Consider the following 10,628-nt stretch of genomic DNA (forward strand, 5'->3'; position numbering starts at 1 on the left):
GTCAACCCTCTGGTACTGTCGGGTTTTGGGATTTTTTTGTAATGAGAGAAGACACTATAAGCTCAAAGTACTTTTTCTTAAATTTATTAACCAGTTAAAAGTTTGAGTTAAAACGACTCCATGTCTCTTCCTTCGCTCAGGAGACCCAAACGAAGAAAAGAGCACCACATCCAGGCAGTAAATACTTTTATTATGTGTCATAAAAACAGAATGCTAACATGATTGGTCCAAACAGTTGAGGGTGGTGGTTTAAACTTCCTTTTTTGCTCTTCACTCCATCCCTCGGGTCATCTTACACCCTGTATGGCGCAAACATCTCAATGTAATATGAAGAAAAGTCTTTCCACTTCACCATGGCAACCTCCTCTAGTTTTAAACTAGTTAGCAGGCAAAAAATACTCTTTAAACTTTAATGTGTGTGTGTGTGTGTGTGTTTAGTTAAACTGTATGAAGGGGAAGCTTAACTTGTTTTACAGAAACACATTTCTTTGTATTTATTTGCAGTCCATGGTGAACACTGATTCTGTTCTATGATTGGCTGTATGTAAAAATTAAATAAATAAAAAGGGAGAAAGTATAAAAGGGGAAAAGCAGCCGTCATCAGGTCATTTCTCTTGGACTACGCTCAAGAAACAGCAAAAACACAGACTCTGCCTGAAGCACTAGACTGAGTAAGAACAGATCATTTTATGTCTTTAACTCACTGTTTGTTTATTTTACACTCAGAAACACTTTAATGACATCATAACCTGAAAATAATAGAGGGGAAAAAAGACCTGAATTTGAAAGTTTATAGGAACACCTGAAAACAGTAAATGTGTAACCATGGGCATCATTTTGAGGAAAAAGTTAAACAGGGCTGGAAGACAAATTTATAATAATACTAGCTTTTCAACCAGCACAATTTTAATTGGAAACAGATTTATTTAGACTTTAAGTAACCAGGGTGTACAAGTTCGATAAATTTACTATTAATCAGTTTTGTTTTGTTTGTTTGTTTTGGCAATCGTTTTTATGACTTGCATGCAGCTTAGATTGAATAACAGAACATATGACATCTGGTACAAATGATCAAGGTTTGTGTTTGCACTCAGGAAGGCGCTGTGGGATCAGGAGACTCTTCTTCAAACCAAGTTAACTGATTCAAAGAAATGGCAGAAAACACAGGAAACACCAGTGGAACTGTGAGCACTGAATACAAGATTTCTAAGGATATGGCATAAAGTAAATGTGCTCATGCAATTTTTATCTTCTCTTTTCCTTTCTAGATGACTCCTCAACAATATGTCTATCCTGATGAAAGAGCAACAGAGTATGAAAAAAAGAAATTCAGAAAGGAAGAAAGAGCTCGCAGACCCGAACAGCTGTTTGTAAATAAAAGAACATCGAAAGACGATAAATACCAGTTTTATACTGAAGATCCAGAAAAATGGAGAAACTGGATAAAAGAGGAGTTTGGTGACGAAACTGAGAAAATAATTACTTACAAATATGACACAGACAAAAGCACCATAATGTTACACAGCAATGGAGAATGTGTGATACATGTTTCAAATGACGAAAGGGGTGAATTTCTCAAGTGGTTTGGAGGAAAAAAAAGTAACGTAAAGCAAGAAGATCAAAAAACAGAAGACCTAAATGAAAAAATGAAAGATTTGACATTAAAAAAGTAACAATGAAAATACTACAACCTTGCTCATTGGTTGTCATGTGATTGTTGGGGTTTTCTCTGTATTATTGCAGGATCTTCACCTTACAATATAAAGTGTCCTGAAGCAACTGTTGTCGTGATTTGCCTCTAAAAAGCACCGCCCCTCCACAGCTCACACATAATGAAATATTACATAGTCAAACATTATCTGTAGAGTGTAAATCAGAACTGCTGTTTGTTATGAAGCATGTTTGCAGTTTTGTGTGTGTTTTTTGTTTTTTCCTGTTTCTTTGAATTCACAAGATGATATGTGTGAACATTTGATTTACTGTGCTTGGAAATTTTTACTTTTTGTTTGTTTCACTGCACCTGTTCAAAATAAATTTGGAAATTAAAACATTAAAAAAAACATTTCTTTCTTTTCTTTATTTTCAGTCATACTTGTTGTAAGTAATCTGCGAGGGTTAAAAGTGCAGGTTTCAGAGTGTTTTAGATACTCCAGATGGATTCTTCTGTCAGGATACAGAGAAGCTCCACCATCCTTTTCTTGAAACTTTTATATGAGGGATAAATGTTGACTTAATGGAAAAGGATATAATGAAATTTCAAAACAAACAATAAAATAAAATAATAATGACAGCAGTTTAGAGGCTGGACTAAGAGCAGTGGCTTTTTGACTGGTTGTCTTCTAACTTCTTAAACCAAACAAAGACACAATACTATTCAAATAATATATTTTTTTAAATTTTAGGATACGGTGTTCTGGGAATCCATCCTACCAGACAAATCATCCTACCCGTTGTTTCTGCGCATGCGCACGACACAAAATTAAGTGGGAAATCATCCTACGTTTGTTAATAAGAGCTAGAAACATACTCTGATGGGTAAAATTAAGTGCCAAACCATGCTACCTTTATGAATGTGACCTACAAGCATACTTTAACGGGTTAAATGAAGTGGCAAACCATCCTGGCTTCATGAATATGAGCTACAAGCATACTCTGATGGGCAAAGTTAAGTGGCAAACCGTCATACCTACTTACATTTGTGCTGGAATTATTCCGTGACAGCAGAAATGTGCATAAACTACTTACGGTAGGACGTTTTGCCAAAGTAGGATGGTTTGTTGGGGAGAAGCTTTATATAAGATGAAACAAAAGGAAAAGCTGAAAGTTACAACTAAACTGTTTTCAGTAAAAGCTTTTTAGAGTTTAAGTTTTTCTTTATTCTCAGAATGAACTGAAACAACCTGAAACATTTTCTGACACAAAAAACAGTTAAAGTTCAATTTATTTTGTACCAATAACAAATGAAACTTACAATGAATTTTTCTGTCACTTTTTCAAATATTTAAAAGATCTGGAAAAAAGGCGGACATTGTACTCTGGGTGTACAGAAGACATTTGGAAGGATTTACATCTGAGCTGCCACGCCTTAGAAGAGCAGCGGAGACAATTGTCTTAACTTATTGTTGTTCGAGGATTAAAGGGTAAAACAAAAACTTGTCTCCAGACTTTTTCATTCATGCATAATTTGAATCATATATAATTACACTGTGATATAAACTTAATGTCATGAATAAGAAAGTAATTAAATATGAGCTGATAGAAAAAGGAAGTGCAGTAGAGTGCTGTTTAGAGATATTGTGTAATACAGGAAAGCACCGAATGTTCCAATAGGACGGAAAGTGTGTCTGTGTGTGTGTTGTGTTTGTGTGTGTGTGTCAATCTGTCCTAACAAAAACAGCCCAAAAACTGGAGACACTCCAGAGTCTCTGGAAAAACTACACAAGAAACTGATTGACCCCTGTGTGGGTAACACATTCCTGCCTTTTTCTGTCACTTTTTGAGATATTTAAAAGATCTGAAAAGAAGACGGACATTGTGCACCCAGAGTACAGAAGACTTACGTCTGAGCTGCCACAGCGGAAACAATTGTCTTTAATTATTATAAAAGCTTTTGATTACTTCATCCTCAGCTTAAGAACACAATCAATCAATTTCAGACTTACAGGAACTCAGAGCTGTGTAAGGAAAATACACCTTTTCATCTGGAAGTTGAGTAGAACTCAATTTACAAGGAAACAAGAAACATTGAAGGTAAATTTATATCACCACATCACATCTATAAGTGCTGAATTTATTATATAGTTTATCAGCATAAAAATAATAATTGTTTTATGTTTTTTAGATGTCTGCTCTTCGTTTTGACTAACCTAAAGGAACGGACGATGAGGAAAAGAAAATATTCAAATGCGAAACTCTGATGGAAAAAACCCAGAGATTCTCTATGAAGACACATATCAAACTGGTAAAAGATGCGACCTCATTTTCTTCACCCACTCTGGAGCAGACTACAGGGCTGCAATAGAAGAAGCTTACCTTAAATCCAAGGATATTCAAATGGACAACAAACTCAAACTTTAGCTCTCTGATGGAGGCACTGTGTCCATATTTATCAGTGGAAAGATTTTGATTCAAGGTACAGAAGAAAACCTTGATGCATTTGAGAAAATGTTTAACAAAATTCAACAAGATGTAGACACAAGAAAAGAAGAACAGATGATGAAAACATTACAGCAAATGAAAGTTGAAGAATCTGATTCTGAAACAGAAGAATGAGACAAACAGAAACAGTCTAAATAAAATGTGATACAACAAGAAAAAAACAGGAAACAATATGGGCATTTGAACTATTAGTAAGTGAATATTAAAGTTTTTGCTCCTTGTGTTTAAAAATTATTAGATATTTAAGTCTGACTTGCAATATTTTTATAATCTTTATTCTCTTTGAAATCCTGCCGTTTGTTAGATATATTATTATATGTATATTGTTTTACAATGATGTCAGGAAAAGCAAGTGTATTGCATAATATATTATAAATATGATATCTCTTTCAGTCTGTAGATTTGAAGAGTTTTAGTTTTGTAGTCACTGAGCAGGTGGGAGTTTAACTCAGTTTTCCACATAAATGAATGAGATTTAGTCTTCAGCCCCTCAAATTAAGATATTGTCACAAAATGAGCATTCAGGTAAATGTCCTGCAGATCGGTTAGGTTAAGATAAAATATTATTTTATATTTTACTGATTTTACTTTGCCTTTGCTAATACAAATAAAATACCGTGCATACAAAAGTCTAACCTGTGGATATTCCCTTTGTTTAACAGGAGTGTTTGAAGAAGTGGCTCTTCCTTCACTCAGGAGACCCAAACAAACAAAAGAGCACCACACCCACTTCATCCTGAGCTTGAGAACACAATCAATCCATTTTAGACTTACAGGAACTCAGAGTCTGAACCAACTAGTGCAGGAGCTGTGTAAGGAAAATACACCTTTTCACCTGGAAGTTGAGTACATCTCTATTTACAACAGAACAAGAAACATTGAAGGTACATGTATATCACCACATCACATCTATGAGTGCTGAATTTGATATATAGTTTATCAGTGGAACATGAAATTGTGTAAAAATAATAACTGCTTTATGTTTTATAGATGCCTGTTCGTCGTTTTTATAGTGAACCTCTGGAAAACCCAGAGGTTCTCTATGAAGACAGAAAACAAACTGGTAAAAGATGCAACCTCATTTTCTTCACCCACTCTCGAGCACACTACAGGGCTGCAATAGAAGAAGCTTACCCTAAATCCAAGGCTATTCGAATGGACAACAAACTCAAACTTGAGCTCTCTGATGGAGGCACTGTGTCTATATTTGACAGTGGAAAGATTGTGATTCAAGGTAAAGAAGAAATCCTTTATGCATTTGAGAACAGGTTTGACACAATTAAACAAAACGTAAACAGGAGAAGATAAGAACAGGTGTGGAAAACATTGGAGCAATTGAAAGTTAAAGAACCTGATTCTGAAACAGAAGATCAGGACAAACAGAAACAGTCTAAGTAAAATCAAATAAGCAGGGAAAGACAGAGCCTCAGTTTTCTGTTATTGAAGTACATTAGATGGGGAGAAATTAATATGGGTATTTGAACTCTTAATAAGTGATTATAAAAGGTTTTTTCTTGTGTTTATAAATTACTGGATATTTATTCTGATTTGCAATACTTCTTTCTGTTATTCATTACATACATATGCTTTAGACTGGTGTCAGGAAAAGAAAATATATTAAGATTACTGTAGCAGCAGCTGGTAATAAATCAGTCCTCATCAAGGAACAGTGCTCTTTAATGAATGCAGCACGTAACTTCACATCGTAGAGGTAACAGGGTGACACATCAAGCTATCAGTTAACCATCTTAAACATATTCTAACTTTACATTTTCCCGACTGCACTTTACTGTCTTATTTTCTTATTACTCTCTTATTACTCTCATATTGCACCACCCTATAGTGGTGCAATATGGTATAATCATTACAGGACACAACAATTGCAAACATAAAATTACATTTATGGTGTTTTGATTCTAGCAGGACTGCAGCACACTTTCTTTCAGAACATCAGTTTTTCACAGTTATTGAGATTTAGAGTCTTTAGCCACTCAAATTAAGATAATGTCACACCACCAGCATTCAACAGTCCTGCAAGAGGAAACATTATATAGTCATATATCTGTCTGTTTTGAAAAATCTTCATTTCTGTGTGTGTAACCATGGAGATATAAGGTCCTCTGTACTGAAAGAAATCATTAAAATTTGATTATTCATGACTTTAACACTAAGAAATTATTTTGTGAAATTACTTGATAAGCACTCAGTAATAGAAAAAGTCTCTGAATGCATGTATGTGTGACTGGGTGATTGAATCTTGCAGCATGAAAGTGTTTTGAATGCTCAACTGACTAAAAAGGTGCTATATAAGTACCAACCTGAGTGGCATGGTCCGGGTGAAGTCCGGTGTTTTTTCTATGCCCACCCTGTGTTCCTCTCATATCCGCCCTGGGGCAGAGCCCTCATCATGCCACCTGCTCAGTTCACCTATTCTTGATCCCGAAACAATCAGAAGACATATTTTAGGTAAGCATCATCTTCTCTCCTTTGTCATTTCATCAGCTAACCTCACGTTGATAACAGTTCTCCTTGTTTCATGCTCCTTGTTAAAATCTCATGACTTTCCCCTGTGCTTGAATCGGCTTTTGGGTCGTAGTTCTCACATTAGCCTCCGGGCTCCTGTGACACTGAGTGTTCAGAAACATCATCACACATATCATTTAATGGTTTTTCTTCATTTTCACAACTATTTACATTGTATATTCTCACTGAAGGCATCAAAACTACACTGTAAAATGTAATATTGTGTTTAATTAAAAATATTAAATAGGCTGAACTCAATTTTTTTCAATTTGTTATTAGAACTCAATTTAAATAAGTTACCAGTACTTTTTATGCAAAAACGCTGATAAACTCCATTTATTTGAGTTGTCTTAACTTAGAATAACTAAGTAAGCTGGAAGTTTTGCTTCTCAGTGCGGAAGGATGAAAGATGTGTTTTGAAAATGCCACGTGACTACCGTCCTCCTCCCTCTCGGATCAGTCCGCATGTTCACGGTGCATTTTTTATGGAATATGTTGAGCAAACCTGGAGAAGCGTCAGCTCAAGATATTATTGTTGTCATTGCTGTGGATCTTTACCTGATACACTGACTTGGTGAGTAAATGTTTACTCTTATTCAAACTGATTTTGTGGCTTCTCTTAGTTTAGCACCAGGTTTAAAATCTTGCTAGCTAGTTAGTGTTAGCCTAGCGTTGCTGCTGCCGCTGGGCTCATCTTACTTAAAAATTAACACCACAGCCTTAAAAACCTTACATAAAACTATGCGGTGAAATTTTCTGTTGATTGTTTGAAATAAATAAGTGAGATAAGAGCCCAGACAAAATTCTTCGGGAGGTGCAGCCGTTAGGGGTGGGGTAGGTGTGGGATGTGGGGGGTGGATAACAGAGCTCTCCGAAAACGTGGAAGCGCTTTTGCAAATATGTGATATTTTGATAAATTAAGTAGATATTTGAGCATTACACAGCTACATTGTCGCCTGAAAATATCTTAAAAGGTTATTTTGTGACCCAGAAAGGGTAGTCGGATCGCATTTGTCGGCCACGGTTGTCGGAGCCTGTGCGTACTTGTAAGCGCGGCAATGGCGGAGGAGCGCCGCTGAAAAACTTATTACTTTTTCTGGGTCACAAAATAAACTTTTAAGATATTTTCAGGCGAGAATGTAGCTGTGTAAATTTCAAATATCTGCTCGATTTATCAAGACATCACATATTTGCAAAAATGCTCCAACGTTTTCGGAGACGTCTATTTTTTTTTTTCATGCATTGTGGCAGCTTTTGAACATCTGTGGCATCTATTAATGTCAAATCTAGCCTTTATTTAACAACATAAGCAAACTCTATGTTACAATGATTGCACAGCCAACAAGGATCAAATCAATGTTCTGTTTTTTCTCCCTCTGCTTGCTTCTTACTGTCTTTGAGGCTCGGGACCAGCACTCCTGCTGTTGGACAGAAAGACATCAGTAAGTGTTTTGGTTTTCTAATATATTAGCAACTGTCAGTGACATTTATATTAATCAGGCTGAACTTTAGTCATACTTTAGATCAGCCTGTTTTACTTATTGTTTTGTTTGTGCTTTGGTTTGGGGAAGTTGTTTCTTTACTGATCTTTTCCTGTCTTCTGTTATTAGACTTGAGATATGACTACACTATGCTGTTGCTGGTGACCACAGTCAATTCTACAAGACATGCTGTGTAAGTAAACAAACAACAACAGTTTGGTCTGCATTTCTTGAAAGATCACATCCCCCAAACTTAGTTTAGAGGGTCTACACTGTATATAGTGAAGTCTGCAAGTTTTCTAACAGCAAAATCTGTTTTGTGCCCAAAATCATTTTGCACATCATTAGAATGAAAGTTATTGGCCATGTCTGCATAGCCCTTTTTTAAAATGATGCTTTCATGACATTATTGTGTGTTGGGTGGTGGTCAGGGCTATCCAGACTGACAATTTGGGACATTGAATGTCACCTCTCCGGTGGGGAGGGGGCCTGAGATCGTCTAAATTGGAGTCTGTTCTATACCAAATGCAGAAAAAAATGTTTTAATAAAGCAATTAAGTTCATGTTCCAAAAAATATGATTGTTTGCTTGCAGGACAACAGGAGAGATGAGTCCTCCGTCACAGATGGTGTGGTCAGTGAAGATGGTCGCCTGCAGGTTCAAGCTCATTGCATCTCCAACCCACATCCACTGCCACTGTACTTAAGGGAAGTTAAAGACTTTCTTCTGCACCTACATTTGGATCACCTTGATCCATGACAGTCATTCAGGCAGTGATGCCTGGACTGGAAACAAGCCATCCTTAAAATAATACAACATTCCAGCTCATGTGTTGGAATGGAAAACACATGTGTTGTTTAAATTAGAGACTGCACTTGTGACAGAACAACAAATATTTTATTTTGATTATATAAGTAATGTAAGTACAAAACAAACTGTGGTAGGCCTAAACTTATTTTCAGAATAATTACATCTGAGACTTTGTTTCATTGTAAGATTAAAACAGTGATGGCAATATAATTGTTTGTTGTTCAGCAGAACATGTCCAGTATGTTGGCTGTTATACTTTGTTGTGTTTGAAAATAAAAGTTGGGCTCATTTTAACATCATTACAAAAAGTGTTGTTAATTATTTTTAATCATATTCAGGTTACCACAAATTGTTTTTTCATTTAGTTGAACTTAACATGTTTGTCAGTAGGTAAACAATTAGTATTGTACAGTCAGAAATATCAAGTTATTGTTAATACTGCAGACTTGCAATGTATAAGTTGTCCTAACAGTCATCTTAAGTAAGCTTTACTTAGTTTTTTTGAGGCAACGAGTTTCCATAATTTTTTTGAGTTCTGGGAACTAACAAGGCTGTACAGTGTACTCAAAATGAGTAAGTTGCCCTAACTTGGTCATCTTACGTAAACTTGATCCAATTTTTTTGAGTCCTGGAGCAAATGAGCTTGTACAGAGTACTCAAACTAAATAAGTTGTCCTAACTTAGTCATTTTTAGCTAAGCTTTACTCAATTTTTTTGAGGCAACGAGTTTCCATAATTTTTTTGAGTTCTGGGAACTAATTAGATTTTACAGTGTACGAGTGAACACATTGAATTATGTAGTAAACAAAAAAGTGTGAAATAATTCAAAACATGTTTTATATTTTAGATTCTTCGAAATTGCCACCCTTTGCTTTGATTACTGTTTTGCACACTCGTGGCATTCTCTCAATGAACTTAATGAGGTAGTCACGTGAAATGGTTTTCCAACAGTCTTCCCAGAGAGGAGTTCCCAGAGATGCCGAGTACTTGTTGGTCCTTTGGCTTCACCTTGTTTTCCATCTCATCCCAAACCATCTCGACTGGGTTTAGGTCAGGTGATTGTGGAGGCCAGGCTATCTGGCGTAGCACTCCATCACTTTCCTTCTTGGTCAAATAGCTCTTACGCAGCCTTGAGGTGTGTTTGGAGTCATTGTCCTGTTGAAAAATAAATGATGGTCCAACAAAATGCAAACTGGATGGCATGTTGCTGCAAGATGCTGTGGTAGCCATGCTTGTTCAGTGCGTCTTCAATTTTGAATAAATCCCCAACAGTGTCACCAGCCAAGCACCAACACACCATAACACCTCCTCCTCCATGCTTCACAGTGTGAACTACGCATGTAGAGACCATTTGTTCATCTTTCCTGCATTGCACAAAGACACGGCAGGTGGGACCAAAGACCTCAAATTTGTCTTATCAAACCAAAGATTTCCACTGATCTAATGTCCATTCATTGTGTTTCTTAGTAGAAAAACATCTCTCCTGCTTTTTACTTGTCCTTAGTAGTGGTTTCTTAGTAGCTATTTGACCATACAAGCTGATTCGCGCAGTTCAAAGTTTTTGCAATTTTCCAGACTGACTGACCTTCAGTTTTTAAAGTAATAATGGACTCTGGTTCTTGCCATTTGAATTTTAACAGTTATCAGCTGTGTACC

The 10,628-nt window shown here is 36.1% G+C and overlaps 2 long non-coding RNA genes across 2 annotated transcripts; both read left to right on the forward strand.

Moving 5' to 3' along the window:
* The first annotated feature begins 547 nt into the window (after positions 1–547).
* Positions 548–3,234, forward strand: LOC102077219 (uncharacterized). Its single transcript, XR_269460.4, has 3 exons — positions 548–671; positions 1,095–1,184; positions 1,269–3,234. It is a non-coding gene; the product is annotated as an uncharacterized LOC102077219 (long non-coding RNA).
* A 133-nt stretch (positions 3,235–3,367) lies between these two features.
* On the forward strand, positions 3,368–6,323 carry LOC102077154 (uncharacterized). The gene is made up of 4 exons (XR_269459.4): positions 3,368–3,750; positions 3,842–4,349; positions 4,821–5,042; positions 5,149–6,323. It is a non-coding gene; the product is annotated as an uncharacterized LOC102077154 (long non-coding RNA).
* Positions 6,324–10,628: the final 4,305 nt, after the last annotated feature.

Source organism: Oreochromis niloticus, linkage group LG8 (assembly GCF_001858045.2).
Source record: "Oreochromis niloticus isolate F11D_XX linkage group LG8, O_niloticus_UMD_NMBU, whole genome shotgun sequence".
In the NCBI taxonomy this organism is placed as follows: domain Eukaryota; kingdom Metazoa; phylum Chordata; class Actinopteri; order Cichliformes; family Cichlidae; genus Oreochromis; species Oreochromis niloticus.